Source organism: Acinonyx jubatus, chromosome A3 (genome assembly GCF_027475565.1).
Source record: "Acinonyx jubatus isolate Ajub_Pintada_27869175 chromosome A3, VMU_Ajub_asm_v1.0, whole genome shotgun sequence".
In the NCBI taxonomy this organism is placed as follows: domain Eukaryota; kingdom Metazoa; phylum Chordata; class Mammalia; order Carnivora; family Felidae; genus Acinonyx; species Acinonyx jubatus.
In genome coordinates, this window is record NC_069388.1 from 57,270,690 (window position 1) to 57,287,064 (window position 16,375).

General features: G+C 41.6%; 1 protein-coding gene across 6 annotated transcripts in view; it reads left to right on the top strand.

The window, feature by feature from the left end:
- RFX8 (regulatory factor X8) overlaps positions 1-16,375 on the top strand; it is a 261,384-nt gene that overhangs the window by 49,262 nt on the left and 195,747 nt on the right. Inside the window, exon 4 of one of the 6 annotated variants that reach the window (XM_053200441.1) lies at positions 8,145-8,842. The exons of the other annotated variants lie outside the window; for them this stretch is intronic. The gene's annotated coding sequence lies outside the window, so the exon portion shown is untranslated. The remainder of the gene's footprint in view (positions 1-8,144; positions 8,843-16,375) is intronic. 6 annotated transcript variants of the gene reach the window in all.

A 16,375-nucleotide genomic window follows, 5' to 3' on the forward strand; every position in this document is an offset into this window, starting at 1 on the left:
ATTGTAAAGAAATTCCTAATTCACACAGATAAATGGCTATAAACTGTTAATAGTTTTAAAAGGAACCAGCCTTATAACCTGAGATTTAACCAGAAAATGGCAGAAGATTTATTCAGAGTCTTTACAAAAATGATTTATCCTTGCAACACACTTAGCCTGTTGATCTGCAGTATGTCATGTGTTTGTAAGTAACATATTTGAATCTATTATGTGAAGTATGAAAAATAATTTAACAATCTTTTAAAAATAAAATTTGAATCAAATATTTGTGGAAACCTAAATAGAGCTTTCTATGAGATATAGATGGAAGTCCAGTACCCTAAGCACCACATAGAACCCCAACCCCATTACCAACCAACAAATGTTTACTGAATGCCTACTCTGTGACAGATTCTGTACTGAGCAGGAGATACAGAAAAAAAAAACCCACATCATCCCTACCCACAAGGGCACTGGGCTGGAAGATGAGATAGACTCAGAGAAATTCCATCAAGTGTAGGATGTTCAGGAAGTTCAGGAGACAGGCACTTGTTGGACCTGGGGAAGTGAATAAGAATAAGGGTACTTTGCAAGGATGGAGAGCAGGCTTCTAGAGGCTGTGCACTCTATGCTGGGGGTAATCAGGAATTGGGCAAAGATGGGCAAAGAAAAGTCCCTTAGAAGTAATGCCAGGAGACATGATGTGAGGAAGTGAACTAGCACAGAGTATGTGCTGGTCTCAAGCTGTATGAGATGGCTATATGACATGGTGGGAGCGGAGGAGACAGCCTCAGAAGGCCGAGTTGCCAGGTCATGTCATGGAACAGGGCTTCAGGGTAATAAAGAGGTACCTTCGCTCTAACCTACAAGTAATGGACAGCTGTTGAGGGGTTTAAGCAGGAGGGTGCTGTAGTCAAATCTGCATTTTTAAAAGAGCCCATCTATGGAATGATCCCATTTATGGAGGCAGGGAGACAACTTCAGAGATTAAGAGTGATGGAGGCTGAGCCAGGGTGTGGCAGTGAGGAACAGAGAGAAGCAGGTGGCCTTGAGTAATATTTAAGAGGCAGAATTGACAGGACTTGGTGATTGATTTGTTGGGGGAGCAGGGTGGGTGTCACAGATGAAAGAGAGGGAGGAGTCAAGGAAGCCCCTCTACAAAAGTGTCCAGCTCAGGTGGCTGACTATAGAGTAAGAATGTGAGCCCAGGTCCTCCGCTTCCACAGCCCTTCAGACTGATAGTATGAGAGGAAGCCTGGTCAGATCAGTCGTCTGGTTGAGAATCATCATCATGGACGTAAATCCAAAGGAAGAGTCCAAAGCCATTCTAAGCCCAGGTGAGAGGGTTGATCATTCTTGGAAGTTTTGCTTATAATTTGCTGAGAATGAATGAGCAATCAGTGTGTAATTCATTGGTTGATGAGATTAGCCCCACCAAAGCTGATTTCTACAAAGAATACAGTTGCAGGATCTAGTTGCTTTCTTTTTAAACTACAAAATCCACATAATAATCACATCAATACAGAAGCAAACATGTTTTCCTCTGGGTTCTGCTCATGGGGCAGTAATATATTTTCCAGATAAATCACAATTGCAATGAGCCACACTGGGGAAAATACTGAATGTATGAACTTAAAAGCAAGGAAAAATAACAAAAGTGAATCTGCCTTAGTATGACTGCATTCCTATGCATTTCGCAGAACTTGGTTATATTTGTTGGTAAAGTGGCAATCACAGAGGGAAAATAAAAATACTACATAATCAGATTGCTAAAGGGTTGGAAGGGGAATGGGTGGGAGAGTTTATGTGGTTTTTAAAATAGGAAGTTCTACCCTAAAGTGTGTCATTTCTGAAGTGAAGGAAGTTCCGATAGGCTATTAGAAGAGCCTGCACAATAGCATTTTGATGTTTTCCACACATTATATTTCATGACAGTAAACATATGGCTTTTCACCAAATCACACAGTGTTATTTGGATACAAAGTGACTAATACATATTCTAAGGTTGGCTGCTCTGGGATTTTATGAAGCCAGAGAGAAACTACTGTTTAGCCTTGTGAAAGACATGATTGGTTGCATTATCAATATATATTTTTTTCATTTAAAATGCAGCCTTTTTCAGGAGCGCCTGGGTGACTCAGTTGGTTAAGCACCCAATTCTTGATTTTGGCTCAGGTCATGATCTCACAGTTCACGAGTATGAGCCTCTCATCAGGCACCACGCTGACAGTGTGAAGCCTGCTTGGGATTCTCTCTCAGCCCCTTTCTCTCTGTCTCTCTCTCTCTCTCTCTCAAAATAAAGAAATAAACTTTAAAAAATGTAGGTTTTTCAAAATTTTAAGGAGACTCTGAAATTGTGAGGGCAATGGCAACAAAGAAATGTTGGTTATTAACATTATGGGAAGGAAGCATGGTTTGGATGATGATGAAGGACTGGTTAAGAAGAGGAACTCTCAAGGTCATACAAAATCACTGAGATACTCTCTATTCAGACCGTCTACTTACTAGGTCATAACTGAAACAGGCCCATATTAGTCCCCAGGCAAGAAGCTCAGCTGACGTGGAAATGCCACCCTGCACAAACATCTGCAGCAGTGCAGGCTGCCCGAGCTGATTTCACCATACGTGGCTCCAGTGTACTCTAGCTTTGACGTTCCTACCACCACCCAGGGGGGAGGGGAAGACCTGAATGACCCAGTGTCCCTGTGTGTGGATCCTGATCTCAGAAGCTTCTCTGAACCCTCCCAGAGCTTGGGAACTCCCTCAGAAGGTGACAAAGCAATTCTTTAGGGAGGTAGGGGAGGGAGGAAAAAGAGTCAAGACTGCATCATTACTTTTACCAAATGCTTAAGAGGATACTGGCCCATACTTTGTGTTTGCATTCAGAGCTAATGTTTTTGTTACTAAAGGTAAAGTTTGGCTATTGCAAATTATCTGATATTGTATCGTTGCTCTCTAAAAAGGAGCCTGCAAAAAGTGGGGGAGGGTGTTCCTGTGTATGGTGATAAAGACCATGGGCTCTGGGTTTGAATCCTGAGACTCATTGGCTTTGTGACTTGGGCAGGTCATTTACCCTCTGGGTGCCTTGGTTCCTTCTCTGAAGAATGGGGGAGAGTAATGGACAGGGTCCTTGTGAGGCCGAAGTAAGTCAGCACTTGTAAAGGCTGTGCAATAGATCACTTGGAAAGCCTGGATATCCAGTTCAACACACATCTCTGTGTCAGGCACTGGCTGACCCTCCCAGAGAGTCCAACTTGGGAGCCAAGGAAGGCTACCCACACGTCAAAATCCTCTTCCGTCTTCAGCCAATGACTGGGTGTTCCTTCTCCACCCCCTCTGATTCCTTTTCAAGCTTAACTCCTCAGCTCTTCTCTTGAGGAATTCCTCAAGGCTTGCTCCAAGGCCCTCTTCTGTCTCTGTCTTCTATTCTTATCAGCTATCTTATCCACAAGCATTATGTCCATTGCCAGCCACACATACTCTGTACTGGGTTCCAGACCCAGGTATCAGCTGCATACTTGGAGGGACCTCCCAGATGCCTCAAAGGTACCACAAACTCAGTAAGTGAGAAGCCCAGCTCATACCTTTTTTTTTTAAGAGAGCATGTGTGAGAGCAGAAGAGGGGACAGAGAGAGAGAGAGAGAGAGAGAGAGAGAGAGAGAGAGAGAGAGAATCTTAAGCAGGCTCCATGCTGAGGGTGGAGCCCCATGTGGAGCTCAATAACACAGTCCTGTGATCATGACCCGAGATGAAATTAAGAGTTGGATACTTAATTGACTGAGCCACCCAGGCACTCCAAGAAGCCCAACTCATACTTTTTATAAGCACAACTGCCCCTTTTCTAGGGCAACCCAGTTCAGTGATTGACATAATCATCCATGAAGACCTAAAAGGGGTCTTCACTTTCCCTATCCAGTTTACCCACAAACCATGTTAGTTCTACTTTTCAAACATCTCTTGCTTGAATAAATCTGCTCACTTCTTTCCATCTCTACCAGGATGACCCTGGGCCAATTTTCTTGCTCAGCTATTGCCTTCTAACATTGAGCACAAAATATGAGTTGGGGAAATGCTTAACATGTATGCTGAGAAATTCATTAGTTTCCTTTAATGTTAAGCACTATGAAGAAAAACATAGCAGGGAACATGGCCAGAGAGTCACCCAAGAGGGTGGTTGGGGGAGGCCTTTCTGAGGAGGTGTTATTTGAGGATCTTGAGGAAGAGGATTTCAGGACTATCTCAGATTCACATGTCTTGAGATAGGAACAAGCTTGAAAGGTTAAGGGGTTGGAGGTGATCACAAGCTGGAGGTAGTAGGGAGAATGGGGAGATGGAGTGGGGAGGTCTGCAGAGGCCAGATCCTGTGTGGTTTTGGAGACTGTGGGCGGGAGTTCAAATGTAATTCCAAATGCAGTGGGAAGCCACGGGTGACCTAAGCAGATCCATCAGCTCTCAGGGGAGTTGGTTGCTCATACCAATTGCTCCAGCCCCATTGGTTCTGCGTCTGATAGAGTAGGGACACATAGAACACTCTATGTTCATCAGATAATTGATGGCTCCTGAAATCCAGTTTATTATTTTCTACAATCAAGGGTGTCCTCCAGGGCTGGTTGGCACAGTGATTGTGTCACCACCCACACAGATCTGCAGACCAGAAACATAGGGGCATCTTGACTTTCTTCTTCCCCAGCACTTTGTCACCAACTCCTGTTCACTCTACCACCTAAGCATCTCTCAAATCTGTTCACCTCACATTCTTAGGTAGGAAGTAACAAGTTAAACTTCCCCATACTGGCTTCAGCAACACCACTATCTGTGACCCCTCAATCCAGGGTCTAGTTATTCAGAGCCTGAAAGGTGGCCAGACCTGGCTCTATCAGAGATTTATGTTCATCCTTCTGGAAGGTGTGGTTTGGTGAGCATGTGTAGGAAACCTGGACCTATGGCTTATGGCTCTTTATACATCAGCCAATCATCTATTGTTTCTGGGTTTGCTTAAGCTTATTTGTAAAATAGGTGTAATGATATTTGCTTTATTTCTTTCCTGTTGGGATAAAATACATAGTTTTTAGGATGAGAAACATCACATCCATGATTCAGTGTGAAGTGTTGTTAAGACTGAGGCCAGGATTCCAGCAGGAGCCTGAGGCTCACTCTTGGGGTGGGGAGGGGATGCCAGCTGCAAGGCAGTGGTTTTCCTGCCTGACTCTAGAGCACCTGCAACCTCTTACAGGGCCTGAGCTGTTGCCCTGCTGGTAAAGGTTGGTGAGGCATCTCCAGGCCTGGTGGAAACCTGCCTGTGCACAGCTGGACCGCATGGCACCAGGATCTCAAAGTATCATTGTGTCGCCTGCCATTTATTTCCAAAGATAATCTTGTATTTTCCCCTGAAATCCAAGTTTGTCGTCACTACTTGCAGTAGAAATGAAACACTGTCTTGGAGCCACCAACTCATGGCCCACACAGAGAGCCCTGGGAAGTGACTGCCTGAAGCCACCCTAAATCCTAGGACCTCAGGCCTCACTTTGACAATTTAGCCAAGTCACCAAAGTGCCTACAATGATGGGTTTGGTGGACAAGTGAAAATATTCTAAGATAAAAACAACTATAGAAGCTTTTCTCTTGGTAACCAGAGTGGATGTGCACAGAGTGGAGCCAAGTAGAAGAGGGAAAACTGCTCCATGCACAGCCCTCTCCTGCCCTTGATCCTGCCTCTTGGCTCTCACCCATTCCCTTTGGACCACACTGACCTCTTCCATGCACTCTTCTGCTCCACACTGACACTGGCACAGTGTTCTCACTTGTTCTCTTTTGCATTGTCAAGAAGAACAAACTGTCCATCTTCTGACTTTCCTCCAAGTCACATTCTAGCCCATTTAAACAAATGAGCTCTCTGTGATGCGTTCTAGACCTTTTGTCTAAACCGAGGCACTTGGGGGCCAAGAGGGAACACATATCATTTCAGTATTTGCTCAGTGTTGCCAGGACTTTTACCTATGAAGTCCCATAGTCCCTAGCACCCAAGGAAGGGTGTGGCAATCACCCCCTCCCCCTTGCAGAACTTCATTGAGAATTTGGGCAGCATCCCCAGGATGACCCAGAGTCAAGATGCAAACCTGCTTTCTCAGGGAAGAGTTAAGCTAGTGATTTTGTTTACAAAGAATCTTGGCTTTTTGCCCTTGTTTTAAACTTGTACCCCATTGAGATGAGATGGTTCAGTTGCGCTTTCTTGGCAGCACTTAGCCACTCAGCTTATACTATCTGCTACTTCCCTGGGCATGCCCTATTCCTTGCTCAAGAATTGTTAGCCTGTATCCTGTTTCAATAAGATAAGTTACCTTATTATCTCTGATCCAAATTCCCTGTGGCCAGCTGCTCAACTCTCTGTGATAATGCGAACAATACTTACTTCTGTTCTCAGTTGCTGATCTTTTTTAAAAAAACTTTTTTCATGAAAACAAGAGTCCGTTTTCACAGGTGGGGAGCTGTGGCCTTTTTCTTCTAAGGTCTGCATCTTCCAGCAGAAGGACAAGACTGACAATGCTGTCGGGAGCTCAGGGGCCGGTGCTGTTCCAAAGACCTCCATGAAGCATTCAGGCAAATGAGGAGGAGTCCTGGGCACTGTGTAAAAACTCATGCAGCTGGCTCTTTATAATAGCCCCAGATTGGAAGCTACCCAAATGCCCATCAACTGTAGAATGGGTAAATAAATTGTGGTGTATTCACACAATGGAATACCCGCCAACAAAGAGAATGAATTATAACTACATGCAGCAATATGGATGAATCTCACAGACAAGACATGGTGTGAAAGCACCCAGACACAAAAGAGAACATACTGTATGATTCCATTTATAGAAAGTACAGAAACAGGCAGAACTCATCTATGATGTTAGAATTAGGATACTGGTTACCCCTGGCAGTGAGAGAATAGGATTTCTGGGGGCAGCTTATATTCTGTGTTTTTTTTTTTTTTTCATCTGAGCTTTGGTAAAACAAGAGTGTTCAGTTTGTGAAAATTCATTCAGCTGGACACCTGTGATATGAGCATTTTTCGGTATGGATATTATCTCCAATGAAAAAAAAAAATTTTAAGCGAAACAGTGGGAGCTGGCTTTGTCCAGATACCTTCTGATGGCTCTGTTTCTTAGTTCTATTTAACTGGTGACAATGCATAGACGTTTCTTCTGAGACAGAGTGATCCCTTGAGAAAAAACAGGTAGCCATCTATGACTTATCTTTTTTTTTTTTAAATGGTAGACTCACATAGGAGTCACACCTTAATTATCCTGTGAATGTAACCTGACAGTCTTATTCTTTAGTTGAACTAAGTTTACGAACTCAAAAGAGCATTATACCTTTTTGCCTGATCGCTGGCACAACAGGGTTGATCTTCTTTTTTCTTGTGATTAGATTTTGAATTTTTTTTACATGTTTTTATTTTTATTTTTATTTTTATTTTTGAGACAGAGAGAGACAGAGCATGAGCAGGGGAGGGGCAGAGAGAGAGGGAGACCCAGAATCCGAAGCAGGCTCCAGGCTCCGAGCTGTCAGCACAGAGCCTGACTCCGGGCTCGAACTCACAGACTGTGAGATCATGACCTGAGCTGAAGTCAGACACTCAACCAACTGAACCACCCAGGCGCCCCTAGATTTTGAATTTTGAATTATAGAAATGCAGGTTTTCCTGGGGAAAATGAGAGAGAAAAAAAGATGGAGATCCTGCACTGAAGTCTTCTTTAAATATTCATAATAATTCTTGATAAAACGTGTTAATTATTTTAAAAACAGAAAAGGATCTTTTGGTGTCCTCTAGGAGTAGCTTATTGGCAGCAGCTTTGAGTGAAGAACAGATCAGAAGAAGTTGCTAAAACCCTTTCACCCTGCTAACCACCTCTAACAGTATCACATTAGGTCTCTGAAATGAAGTTCCATTATTCCTGGATAGTGTTGTAGTACTTTTTAGGTGACTGGATGAAAAGTTAAACCCTTGATTTTGTGGTTTTAAAATAAAGTTTTGCTGAAATATAACATTTATTCAAGACATGCAGGGTGAGTCACTGCAATTGTTGCTAGCAAGGAACTTGTCATTTTAGATCTAGTATTGATGGTATTTTATTTAATTGATATATTCTAATGTGCCTGCACATTTTTTCTCAACACAGCTCAGAGTCATAATAAGGAGACATTTTCTCTTCAGAACCCATCCTCTAGGGCTGCAGGGACACAGTTCACATTTACAGGAAGACAGTTTCAAATGGCTCTCGCAAGAGCCAAATTCGGTTTGCCTTTTGTTGCTTCCATGTTTCCAAGCTCCTGGGCCTGAGTTAAGACCTACCTTTAAAAAAAACTACATCTCTTCCTTTGGTGCAACATTAACTCCTTGAAACATACTCCTCTCAAAGCTGTAACACGCTACCTTAAAAAGCCCTCGTCCTTGGCCTTTCTCCAGCTCTCCTGTCAAAGACAGGCTGTCTTTCAGAAACAACTATTTGGAAGGGTAGGTTCTAAAGTGTTAATCATTAACTCCAGAGCTTCTTGATGAAGAAAGAAACAAAGACTACAGGCTTAGATCACCACGAACCTCAATGAAACTTCTGGAACCATGACCAACCTGGAAATCTGAGTATCAGCATCAGGCCCAGAAGAGAAGAGAAACGGGAAGAAAGGACAAAACAAACAACTGGACTTCACAGAGCAGCAGCGTAGGCATGATTGGTTACATCCAGAGATGTGGCTCAGCTCCTTTCAATCCTTTCTAGCAAACAATGCATACTTGGGCCCAAACTCCAACAGGCCTCCATATTGTCTATATTTATTTCAAGATTTGCCTTCTCTTAGAAAGAACAGTATAGATTCCTAGGTAAGTCTCAGTGCCTCACCAGTGATTTTTCCACCAGTCTGAGAGGAAATGGCAGTGTCTGGAAAAATAGTATATGGAAAAGGGCCTCTGACAGGAACAGTAAAACCCTTCATTTAAAAAAAAATTATTTATTTTTTAATTTACATTCAAGTTAGTATATAGTGCAACAAGCTTAATGCCCCTTACCCATTTAGCCCATTCTTCCCTACAACCCCTCCAGCAACCCTCTGTCTGTTCTCTATATTTAAGAGTCTCTTGTGTTTTGTCCCCCTCCCTGTTTTTATATTATTTTTGTTTCCCTTCCCATATGTTAATCTGTTTTGTATCTTAACGTCCTCATATGAGTGAAGTCATATGATATTTGTCTTTCTCTGACTAATTCCACTTAGCATAATACCCTCTAGTTGCATCCAGGTAGTTGCGAATGGCAAGATTTCATTCTTTTTGATTGCCGAGTAATACTCCATTGTATATATATGTCACATCTTCTTTATCCATTCCTCATTGATGGGCATTTGAACCCATTCCAGCATTGATAACGCTGCTATAAACATTGGGGTGCATGTGCCCCTTTGAAACAGCATCTCTGAAGCCCTTGGATAAATACCTAGTACTGCAGTTGCTGAGTTGTAGGGTAGTTCTATTTTTAATTTTTTGAGGCGCTCCAAACTGTTTTCTAGACTGGCTGCACCAGTTTGCATTCCCACCAGCAGTGCAAAAGACATCCTCTTTCTCTGCATCCTCACTAACATCTGTTTCCTGAGTTGTTAATGTTAGCCATTGTGACAGGTGTGAGGTGGTATCTCACTGTGGTTTTGATTTGTATTTCCCTGATGATGAGTGATGTTGACCTTTTTTTCATGTGTCAGTTGGCCATCTGGATGTCTTCTTTGGAGAAGTGTCTATTCATGTCTTTTGCCCATTTCTCCACTGGATTATTTGTTTTTGGGGTGTTGAGTTTGATAAGTTCTTGATAGATTTTGGGTACTAACTATCTGATATGTCGTTTGCAAATATCTTCTCCCATTCCATCAGTTGCCTTTTAGTTTTGCTGATTATTTCCTTCACTGTGCAGAAGCTTTTTATTCTGATGAGGTCCCAATAGTTCATTTTTGCAGTTGTTTCCCTTGCCTCTGGAGACATGTTGAGTAAGAAGTTGCTGTGGCCAAGGTCAAAGAGGTTTTTGCCTGCTTTCTCCTCGAGGATTTTGATGGCTTCCTGTCTTACATTGAGGTCTTTCATCCATTTTGAGTTTATTTTTGTGTATGGTGTAAGAAAGTGGTCCAGGTTCATTGTTCTGCATGTCGCTGTCCAGTTTTCCCAGCACTTACTTGCTGAAGAGACTGTCTTTATTCCATTGGATACTCTTTCCTGCTTTGTCAAAGATTAGTTGGCCATACGTTTGTGGGTCCATTTCTGGGTTCTTATTCTGTTCTATTGATCTGAATGTCTGTTTTTGTGCCAGTACCATACTGTCTTGATTACAGCTTTGTAATACAACTTGAAGTCTGAGAATCTGATGTCTCCTGCTTCGGTTTTCTTTTTCAAGATTGCTTCGGCTATTCAGGGTCTTTACTGGTTCCATACAAATTTAGGATTGTTTGTTCTAGCTCTGTGAATAATGCTGGTGTTATTTTGATAGGGATTGCATTGAATATGTAGATTGCTATGGGTAGTATTGACATTTTAACAATATTTGTACTTCCTGTCCAGGAGCATGGAATCTTTTTCCATTTTTTGGTGTCTTCTTCAACGTCTTTCATAAGCTTTCTATGGTTTTCAGTGTATAGATTTTCCACCTCTTTGGTTAGATTTATTCCTAGGTATTTTCTGGATTTTGGTGCAATTATAAATGGGATCAATTCCTTGATTTCTTTTTCTGTTGCTTCATTATTGATGTATAGGAATGCAACCGATTTCTGTGCATTGATTTTATATCCTGCAACTTTGCTGAATTCATGGATCAGTTCTAGCAGATTTTTGCTGGAATCTTTTGGGTTTTCCATGTAGAGTATCATGTCATATGCAAAGAGTGAAAGTTTGACTTCTTTTAGGCCCATTTGGATGCCTTTTATTTCTTTGTGTTGTCTGTTTGCTGAGACTAAGACTTCCAATACTATGTTGAATAACAATGGCAAGAGTGGACATCCCTGTCTAATTCCTGACCTTAGGGGGAAAGCTCTTAGTTTTTCCCCATTGAGGATGATATTAACGTTGGGTCTTTCATATATGGCTTTTATGATCTTGTGGTATGATCCTTCTATCCCTACTTTCTTGAGGGTTTTTATCAAGAAAGGATGCTGTATTTTGACAAATGCTTTCTCTGCATCTATTGAGAAGATCATGTGGCTTTGTCCTTTCTTTTATTGATGTAATGAATCACATTGATTGTTTTGTGAATATTGAACCAGCCCTACATCACAGGTATAAATCCCACTTGGTCATGGTGAATAATTTTTTTAATGTATTGTTGGATCCAGTTGCCTAATATCTTGTTGAGGATTTTTGCATCCATATTCATCAGGGAAATTGGTCTATAGTTCTCCTTTTCAGTGGGGTCTTTTTCTGGTTTTGGAATCAAGGTAATACTGGGTTTATAGAAAGGGTTTGGAAGTTTTTCTTCCATTTCCATTTTTTGGAACAGCTTCAAGAGAATGGGTGTTAACTCTTCCTTAAATGTTTGGTAGAATTCCCCTGGAAAGCCATCTGACCCTGGACTCTTTTGGGGGGGGGGGGGAGATTTTTTATTATGAATTCGATTTCTTTACTGGTTATGGGTCTGTTCAAATTTTCTATTTCTTCCTGTTTCAGTTTTGGTAGTTTATATGTTTCTAGGAATTTGTCCATTTCTTCCAGATTGCCCATTTTATTGGCATATAATTGCTCATAATATTCTCTTATTATTGTTTTTATTTCTGCTGTGTTGCTTGTGATCTCTCCTCTTTCATTCTTGATTTTATTTATTTGGGTCCTTTCCATTTCTTTTTCTTTTTTTTTTTTCTCCAACTGGCTAGTGGTTTATCAATTCTGTTAATTTTTTCAAAGAACGAGCTTCTGGTTCCATTGATCTGTTCTACTGTTTTGTTTTTTGTTTTGGGTTTTTTTTTTTTTTTTTTTTTTTTGGTTTCGATAGCATTGATTTCAGCTCTAATTTTTATTACTTCCTGTTTTCTGCTGGTTTTGGGTTTTACTTTCTGTTCTTTTTCCAGCTCTTTAAGGTGCAAGGTTAGGCTGTGTATCTGAGACCTTTCTTCTTTCTTTAGGAAGGCCTGGATTGCTATATACTTCCCTCTTATGACTGCCTTTGCTGCGTCCCAGAGGTTTTGGACTGTGGTGTTACCATTTTCATTGGCTTCCATGTTCTTTTTAATTTCCTCTTTAACTTCTTGGTGAGGCCATTCCTTCTTTAGTAGGATGTTCTTAATCTCCAAGTATTTGTTATCTTTCCAGATTTTTTCTTGTGGTTGATTTTGAGTTTCATGGTGTTGTGGTTTGAAAATATGCACGGTATGATCTAGATCTTTTGTACTTGTCAAGGGCTGATTTGTGTCCCAGTATGTGATCTATTCTGGAGAATGTTCCATGTGCACTGGAGAAGAATGTATATTCTGCTGCTTTAGGATGAAATGTTCTGAATGTATCTGTTAAGTCCATCTGGTCCAGTGTGTCATTCAAAGCCATTGTTTCCTTGTTGATTTTCTGTTTAGATGATCTCTCCATTGCAGTAAGTGGGGTGTTGAAGTCCCTTACTACTATGGTATTATTATCAATGTGTTTCTTTATGTTTGGGATTAGTTGATTTATATATTGGGTGTTGCCACATTTGGAGCATAAATGTTTACAATTATTAGGTCTTCTTGATGGATAGACCCCTTAATTATGACATAATGCTCTTCTTCATCTCTTGTTACAGTCTTTATTTTAAAGTCTAGATTGTCTGATATAAGTATGGCTACTCTGGCTTTCTTTTATCAACCATTAGCATGATAGATGGTTCTCCATCCCCTCACTTTCAATCTGAAGGTGTCTTTAGATCTAAAGTGGGTCTCTTGTAAAGAGTATATAGGTGGATCTTGTTTTCTCATCCATTCTGTTACCCTATGTCTTTTGATTGGATCATTTAGTCCATTGATGTTCAGAGTGAGTACTGAAACATGAATTTATTGCCATTCTGTTTCTTGTAGAGTTGGAGTTTCTGGTGGTATTCTCTGGTCCTTTCTAGAGTTTGTTACTTTTGGTCTTTTTTCCCCTGTCTTTTCTCCCCTCAGAGAGTCCCCCTTAAAATTTCTTGCAGGGCTGGTGTAGTGGTCACAAACTCCTTTAATATTTGTTTGTCAGGGAAACTTTTAATCTCTCCTATTTTGAATGACAGCCTTGATGGATATAGAATTCTTGGCTGCATATTTTTCTGATTCAGCACATTGAATATATCCTGCCACTCCTTTCTGGACTGCCCAGTTTCTGTGGATAGGTGTGCTGTACACCTGATCTGTCTTCCCTTGCAGGTTAAAGATTTTCCCTTCCTGCTTTCATGATTCTTTCCTTGCCTGAGTATTTTCTGAATTTGACTATGATATGCCTTGTTGATGGTCGTTTTTGTTGAATCTAATGGGAGTCCTCTGTGCTTCTTGGATTTTGATGTCTGTGTCTTTCCCTAGGTTAGGAAAGTTTTCTGCTATGATTTGCTCACATAACCCTTCTAACCCTTTTTCTCCCCCTTCATTCTGAGACCCCTATGATTCTGATGTTATTTCTTTTTAATGAGTCACTGATTTCTCTAATTCTTAAATTGTGCTCTTTTGCCTTAGTTTCCCTGTTCTGCTTCATTGTTCTCCATAAGTTTGTCCTCTATATCGCTGATTCTCTGCTCGGCCTCATCCATCCTTGCACCGTGGCATCCATTCGAGATTGCAGCTCAATTATAGCATTTTTTATTTCATCCTGACTAGCTTTTTCTTCTTTTATCACCACAGAGAGGGATTCTAATCTATTTTCGTCCCCTATTAGTATTCTTATTATCGTGATTCTATATTCTGGTTCAAACATCTTGCTTGTCTGTGTTGATTAAGTCCCTGGCTGTCGTTTCTGCCTGCTCTTTCTTTTGGCATGAATTCCTTCGTTTTGTCATTTTGAAGGAAGAAAGGAATTGATAAAGTAAAAAATATATAATTAAAAAATAAAAACAACACAAAAAAAATCAAAGGATGCTAGGTCCTATGTGTTTTTTGGTCTGGTTGTTGAAAGGAGCTTGATAGATTAGAGAAAAAAGGGAAAAAGAAAAGAAAAGAAAAATAATAAAAGAAGAAAAAAGAAACTGTTTGAAATATTGAAAAAAATAATATCGTTAAATAGAATAAAATGAAATGATGGAAGTAAAATAGAATTTGAAAAATTCACAAAAGTAAAAAAATGGAGCAGAAAAATAAAGAAAAATATTTTCAATAAAATTGGAAAATAAAAATAATTTTTTCTCTTTCTGTATTCAAGAATAAGAAAAGGAAAGAATAAGAAAGAAATTAAATAGGTGGACCGGTGAACAGAGCGAAATATGATTGAAATTACATTGGTTTCCCCTAGAAGTCAAACTGTGAAGCACTGTATAGTCCTTAAACTAAACAGGTGAAGAGACTTGTGGTGTTCCTCTCAAGAGCCCAGTTGGCCCATTTGGGCGGGGCTTGGTGTAATGGCTGTGTTCTCCAGTAGGTGGAACTGCTTAGCTAACTGGCATGGATTGTTCTGGCTCATGTAGATGTTTATGCGCATGTGTGGGAGGGGTGAAAATGGCGTCACCTAGCTGCCCAGTCTGTAGTATCAGAACTCTGTGCTCTCCCCAACCAGCAATCCCGCACCTCTCCTTTGTCTCACACTTCCATCCACTCCCCGCTTTTACACTGTCCGTGACCAAGCCATCAAGCTGCCAGGCGGCACCTCCCTCCTGAGTTTCATCTCAAATGGGGCTGTTTCCCAACCCCTCAGTTATGAGGGACTGTGGCTTTGACCCGTTCCAACCCTCTGCGGGAGAGTCTCACTGAGCACAGGCTGGGTGCCTCCCTGCCCCCAGAAACGTTCACAGGACCATGCTGCTGCTGATGCCCAGAGACTGAGGCTTGGTGCCAGCCCACCCCACAAAAAGTTCACGTGATCATGTAGCAGCAGCATTTCAGGGATTATGGAAAATCACAACACACATCTGGCACCAGGCTTCCCCCTTAACATCCTTGTTCCAGCACCAGTGAATGCAGTTGTTCTCCAGTGTCCACTGGGACCTTTGCCTGTGGGGTGGCCACCCAGCCTCTACCAAATGGCCTCCTATATGGGGAACTGCCTCTCTCAGTGTGACAGCCCAAGGACCCTTCAGACCTCGCTGTCTGTTGGGGATTCGCCCTTCCCACCAGAGCTCTGCCAAGTATTGAGCTGCAGCGTTTCAGACTCAGCACTCCCCCTGTTTATAGAGTTTTAATGGAATTTAAACCCTCTCCTCTCTTATTTCTTCCTTTTTTGTTCAGTTCCTTGCATACTTTTTCTTTTCTCTCCAGCTGCTTTTGTGTCTAGAGGATGCTTTCCCATACTCTCCTCCACCATGTCTCTGTCCTCTCTCCATCCTGTCTCCATAAACAAAAGCAGCTCCATGCCCTCTGCCACTTCTCTTTCCCCCAGTTCACCTCTCTGTGCCACATACCTGCTGAGTTTTGTGGTTCAGGTTGTGAAGATTGTTGTGTTAATCCTCAAATATGTTTTCTCGGTGTGCAAGATGGTTTAGTGTTGATATGGCTGCATTTCAGGGATGAGAGACACAAAAAAACTTGTGTGCTGTTCCGCCATCTTGGCCCCCTCATGGTAAAACCCTTCATAATGATCTACAAATTGCTGGGTCTCAACATCACTGAGAACTCAGACTTGAGAAAATGTAGTTTCTGTATCTTTCTATGTTACTCTAATAGGAATAAACTGCTGATCACTCTGAAAGTTGGGCCCATGGGAAATATTGGCTGTGTTGACACTGGGATAGTAGGTACAGGGTTCTGACAGTGCATATTTGGCACCTTTGACAGAAGGGACCTGTGCCACACTTGGGAGTCATTCCAATGGCGATTGCCTCAGGCTGGCTCAGGAGCCATAGGTGAGGCCTGTCCACACACCAGGATCTGGACCTGAGTGAGACCAGGGCCTCTGTGACTGTTCCATGAGGGAGCAATTGGCTAAAGATGAGAGGCCCAGTTTGGAGTCCTGGTATATAGGGAGGAGTTCTTGGAATAGTTTGGGGAGACCAAGTATAATTATAGGCAAATGGGCATGGAATAAGAGGCTGGTTCCTCACTTTGGTTGCACATTAGAGTCAACTGGTATTTAGGTTAATAGTGTTGCATAATAAATCCACCCAAACTTAATCATATAAAACAGCTACCATTTTACTACATCCATGAAGTCTGTGGATCAGAATCTGGGTAGAGCTCAGCCGGTAGTTCTTTGGCTCCTGTGGCAGTTCTTTCAGGTGGTGGTTGTGCTGGTTTGGAGAACCCAAGATGGTTTCAC